At 42.8% G+C, this 5762-nt stretch overlaps 1 long non-coding RNA gene across 1 annotated transcript; it reads right to left on the bottom strand.

Moving 5' to 3' along the window:
* Nucleotides 1-3175: 3175 nt before the first annotated feature.
* LOC113986794 lies at nucleotides 3176-5482 on the bottom strand. Its single transcript, XR_003540273.2, has 2 exons — nucleotides 5294-5482; nucleotides 3176-3399 (listed from the first exon to the last, which is right to left on the bottom strand). It is a non-coding gene; the product is annotated as an uncharacterized LOC113986794 (long non-coding RNA).
* Between the last annotated feature and the right edge of the window lie 280 nt (nucleotides 5483-5762).

The following is a 5762-nucleotide window of genomic DNA, read 5'->3' as shown; positions in this document are numbered from 1 at the left end:
CCTTGCAGGCTTCGTGGATCCCTTATTAATCTTCTGTTCCAGCATCAATGTTGGCCCCTGCTGGAGACAGGAGACAAGGAGAAGATGGATCACTGAGTCTGTTCTGGCGTGATAGTTCCTATGTTTTGTTCCATAGAAAGGGTTGTGATCAACAAAAGCATTGCCAACGTAGGTCACTTGCCAGTTCATGAGCAATGGGATTGCTTCGCTGGTTTGTGCAGCCCTGGTTGTTTTTGCTTTATTGAAATGTGACATTGGCTGACAGCTCTGTGGGATCTCACATATGGAGACTTTGCTCCACAGGGATGGGAGAAACTGGACAAATTGTAGAGGGTTTTCACATATGGGGCCAATTCATGCCTGATGAACCCCTGTGGAAGCTGTTGGCGCTGCACCAGCCAAGAGGCTGACCCGTCATATCCACTGATTCATTGTGGTGCTGTTTGTCATGGTTAAAGCACTCGAAATTTTCCCCCTAATGGGGGACCATGCTGAGTTTCAGCATGTATTACTCTGCTGCCCGCCTGTTTCCGTTGTTGCTGGATCTTCTGGAGTTGTTTGTGTTTGTTTAAAAGGAGAACAGTGAACTAAGCTGGTGGTTGAAGCGGTAAATGTGGTTTAGCTGGATTATAAAGACATTTGACATTCTTTGTCACCTTCTTAAATGTGTGACGTGAATGGGTATGAGAACAGGCCATGTGGATAAAGAGGAATCAGATGACAGAAATGAGACCAGAGTGGTGGAAAGCAGAGGAGATGGGAACACCATGGGGATTTGTTCAAGGATGGTCTCAATTCATCCTGTGTCCAAGTGACTTGTGAGAAGGCAGCACTGCTGCAGCAGGAATACATGTCTGCATAAGGTGGCACCCTAAGAAGATGACTGGGGATGGAGGGGAAAGGAACACAGTGGGATTTGTGGAACTGGGAAAGGAATTCCAGACCTTTCAGTTGGATTAAAAGGTCTGTATGTGTGTCAGGGTGGGGAAAACACCCCTAGTCTGTAGGGCTAGATCTGTGTTGTACCTGATTAAATGTGGCCTAGTGGACTTGATGGGCCATGTTTTTGGTGTGTTAGAGAAGCTAATGAGGGCATGGATGTGAATATACAACTGTTGTGCTGTTTTCCCAAAAATTTATGGCCATGGTTTAGAAAGCAAAGGAGTGAAGATGTTTGTATGAGTGATTTAGTCAAAACAAGCTCAAATCTATTGTTATAAGCAGGCTCTCAGGGCATAATGTGGGGCTTGTTTCCACTGCTTGCAGTGTGTTGTGGAGGAAGGGACTAGACAAGGAAAAGTAAAACTCCATGAAAAATATAAGTGTGAAGCTTGAGAAGAGTAGCAGGGCCATAGGCCCTCAAGGAGAAAACCAGAGAGGCATCACATCTAAACAATGTAAGATGCTTCAGAATGGGCTGAAAGGGTGAATAATAATCTGGCAACTGAAAGAGAGTTGTGTGGGTTATTTTTTATTTTTTTTTTTTTAGGAGAGCTGGCAGAAAAGCAGGAATACTAATGGAGAGAGCCTGAGAAGTAATGGGGGCAGTGGAAGGAGAGGGTGTCTCAGGGTGGTGAAGAGAACTGGAGACACCTTTCTTTGTAGGAAGTATGCAAAATAATGAGACCCATCCATAATTTCACTATATTTCTGAGCACTTGTTCTGGTTGTTTTATGTGCTGTGAATTTTGGGCAGTGGGAGCAATAGATCCCAAAAAGGGACTGAGACTGTGTCTCTAAGCCACTACCACCTAGTGCTTGGCTTGGAGCAGTCTTCTCCCAGTCTTTACTAATTGGACAAGGAGAAACAGGAAGATATGTTAAGCAGATCACATAATCTGTCCAGTAAAATGCCACGGCAGTAAGAGCATCAATTGTTTTGTGCAAAAGTGCCTACATTGTAGCGAATTTTAGTCAATAGCAGTCAGTTGCTCTCTCCATACGCTTAAGCTCACATGTAAATTTTGAATAATAGAATCACAGAATGATTTGGGTTGGAAGGGATCTCAAAGATCATCTTGTTCCAACCCCCTGCCATGGGCAGAGACACCTTCCACTAGACCCTGTTGCTCCAAGACTTGTTCAACATGATCTTGAACACTTCCAGGGATGGGGCACCCACAGCTTCTCTGGCAACCTGTGCCAGGGCCTCACCACCCTCACAGAGAAGAATTTCTCCCTAATATCCAATCTAAACCTATTTTCTGTCAGTGTGAAGCCATTCCCTCTCATCCTGTCACTCCAGGCCCTCGGAAATAGTCTCTCTCCATATTTCCTGTAGGCTCCCTTCAGGTACTGGAAGACCACAATTAGGTCACCCCGAAACCTTCTCTTTTCCAGGCTGAAGAGAGCCTGGATTTTTTGTTTTAGGTCAAATTGATTTTTTTGCTTTTGGTCCATTTGTTAGCCCTGATATTGTGTATAGATGAGCGCAGCAGACCATGGAGAAAAGCAGTTGTGATCATGCAGATCCCTGCAGTTCCAGAATAAACCTGATTTTTCATATGCTTTCTGAAAACAACAAAAACTCGTGAATGTTGTATGTGAAAGCAGTGAAAGCACTGTCTAATAACAAAGATTTCTGCTTTTGTGAAACTTTATTCTATATAATTTGGAGGAGGAACCTTGACAAGTGTTTGCTCTTTCTCCATGATTTGTTTGAGATAGAGGCTGGTGAGATTTTAGTTTGGAATCAGAGAAACATGAACGTGAGCCAGGCTTGACATATAAGTGGTGTTAGACGTGTTTGTAGGTGGACCATGAGAGAAGTGAAGAGCCAGGAAAGAGAGGGAGGACACAGCTGTGAGATGCAGGTAAAATGGAAGACATTTGAAATACTGAAAATTGGCTACCACTGAGGGCAAGGAAGGTTCAGAGTCAAGGCTATGGGTCACTCTTAGAGGCAGGAGGTTGAAGATTATGGATATTGAGCTATTCAGAATTAGCGCCCTCTTCTCCTGAGTTCTACTGACTCTTTTATGTCTTATTTTGTCATCATTTTGTGGTCCAGAAACTTAGAGCCTGTTTCACACTGCTTCCACTGAGCACAGCCTTTCCTAGGACACGTCACGGACTGGAGCACTCCAGCCCCCAAGCAAGCTCCCCTCCAGCTCTGCCAGGAGTGCTCCAAAGGGCAAAGTTACTCCTGTAAAGCCACTGATGTTACACCTAGGGATGGATTTTGCCACTGTATTTGAGAGCATGTGCACTCAATGTGCAAGCTGGGCATCATAAAAACTAGTAATAAAACAAAAAATGGCTGTATTATTGCCTTCCACATCTTGCTTGTGTAAGCTGCCTGCAGAATCTGTAGACAATCTTCTCTCAATCTGGAGGTAGTTTTGGTTTCACATATATGGTTTTTGACGGGCCACCTCCGTCAGCCACTATGTGTTGGAGCTGTAAAAATAAGAAAAATAATAATTTTTCTCCCTGAAAGCCAAATCAAACCACAGTACAGATCCGACAGCTGTCCAGGCAACTGAAAACAATCAGTCATAAAATGCCTTTAAATCAACAAATAGAAAACCAAAGAAATATCAAGTGAGATTAATCACTGTCAATTGTTCCAAGGTTTTATAACAAAGGGGCAGGAGGAGGAATTAGTCTTGCAGACTTTACACCCCTCCTTCTTTTTTTTTCTTCTTAAGGGGCAACAGTTATCCAAGTCAGTAAAAATGAGGTAATTATATTGCAAAATTCCTTGGATGAGAATGAGTTTTAGTTCTAAAATCTGAAGCTACATTTACCCACAGCAGAAAATTGCTGGAAATCGGGTGAATAGCAGCTTGCATGTTTATTTTTCCTAGAAGAAAACAATTGACTCTTCAGAACTTGTTTGGAAGTGACTGAAAACAGATGGCAGTGGAGATGATCTGCAACCCAGAAGCATCAGAGTGGTTATGGATTCCTGGGGGCTTGTGTTTTGTTTGTCTGCCTTAGGCTTAAGCAAATACAAACTGAACTGGGAAGCAAAAAGGGCTTTTCAGGAGTTCTCAATCACTGGTACCTCATACTGGGAGAATGGGAATACAGATATGTTATTTTTTCTGCTGTGATTATTAATTAGATTGTTGTGTGCTAGGGGCTAGGTAGATCTGACTCTACCTTCCTCGAATCGTGAAAAATTTGTATTTAAATTCTGTAGCAGGAGGAAAAAACGTGTGCAAAATTTCCAAATAGAAGCTTCATAAAAAGGGGACTCTCCAGTTTTGCTCATGATGTTGGCTCAGTGGTAGATCTTCCTGGTAATTCTGACAAAGTTAATTTGTACTGCAGTAACTCCAGGTGTATGTCATTGTAATGCAGTACTGCACCAATAATGGAAAAAAAAATCTCCCTGTAGTCTGTATGCAGAAGCTCTGAATGAATCTCCCAGTGGTTTTTTGGATCCTCTATGCTGATGGGGTACATTAGAAGAGAGATGTGCTATGGAGATTGGTTTTCTTTATCAGAGTAAAACTGTCTGGGCAGTATTTGAATAAAGTAACTTTTTCTATGATGTTTTTTCAATGTTAATACACCAAGAATTTGGACTCTCTTGCCAACAAGTAAAGGCATTAAATGGCAGTCACACTGTTTTTTCTTGCCAGAACATCCAAACCAGGCTTACTATTTTTCCATTATCCACTGAGAGCAGCGATGTAATCACTCTTTTTCTGTATTCTGTATATATACGCTGAACATGACATGGATGTTCAATTTATTTTATGTATTAAATTTTATGTATTATGTATTCTGTGTTTGTGTTAGTTGCTGCATGATTTTTACCAGTTTGTCGGCAGCATTGGCAGAACCAGGTACTGCTTTAATTAATTGTGCAGCCTGAGGACACCCATGACTGTGCTTTTCCTGATCCAGAGAAGTATTTAAGCAAATGCTTAGTGATTAATGATTTCAGGTTGTGAATAGTCACGCTGGGTTAACAGTGTCCTGTACTTAAAGGTGAGCTCATATGTTTGTGCCTTGCTGGATCAGGGAGCAGGTGCACGTTTTGACAATACTGTTTTCTTACAAATGATGCTGTGGGAGATTCCAGAGCAAACTCCAATTTTCAGGGTAGACCTGTAGCATAGCAAACTGCCTGAGATCTGAAGGTGGAACTGTCACTTTTTTCATCCTTAGTTTCAAAGATGAAGATGGTCCAGACCTGACTGCCCATGCTGCAGTCACTGGGGTGCTTGCAGGCTTTCAAGGTTTACTGAGACAAGGTTAATTAGTGTAAAGTTTGACCTCTTACCCCCCACTTTCTCTCTCTGAAGTCACAACTAAGCCCTTGTGCCTTTTTATTTACCTTGCATCTTATCCCTCTTAGTTCTCCTCTCCCCAGGAGCCCAGTTCTCTCTTCATGGCTTCGGTCTCTCTCCTTTTTTTCTTCTCTTGTTGTCATGCTGAGCCTCTGGAGTTCTTTTTACTGAAGAAAGGCTGGAGTGAAAAGTCCCCACAGCCCAGCTCTCGCATAATCTGATCTGAGCTTAATCCAATTTGTCTTGGCAGGGAGTTTTATAGCTGGGATGGGCAGCCTCAGAAAAGCAAACCTGGCCTGGCTGTACTGTGACATACATCTACCTTGTTGCATCACAGCTGGTTTGGTCCAGGCCAAGAAGGTGTTGTAGGTTAAGGTTTATAAGTGAACTAAAAATGGATGGATAGCCTGTAGAGAAAGGGCCTTGCATCAGCCTCCTTCAGAGGAAGAAGCTGGGACTGGGCAATTAGAGAGAGCAACATGTGAGATTTCAAGGGCACTGAGGGAGTGGGTTGTT

Source organism: Pipra filicauda, unplaced genomic scaffold (genome assembly GCF_003945595.2).
Source record: "Pipra filicauda isolate LSUMZ 115617 unplaced genomic scaffold, ASM394559v2 scaffold3_size10097308_pilon, whole genome shotgun sequence".
Lineage (NCBI taxonomy): Eukaryota > Metazoa > Chordata > Aves > Passeriformes > Pipridae > Pipra > Pipra filicauda.
The sequence above is the reverse complement of the archived record's forward strand: the minus strand, read 5'-3'. Positions and strand labels throughout refer to the sequence as shown.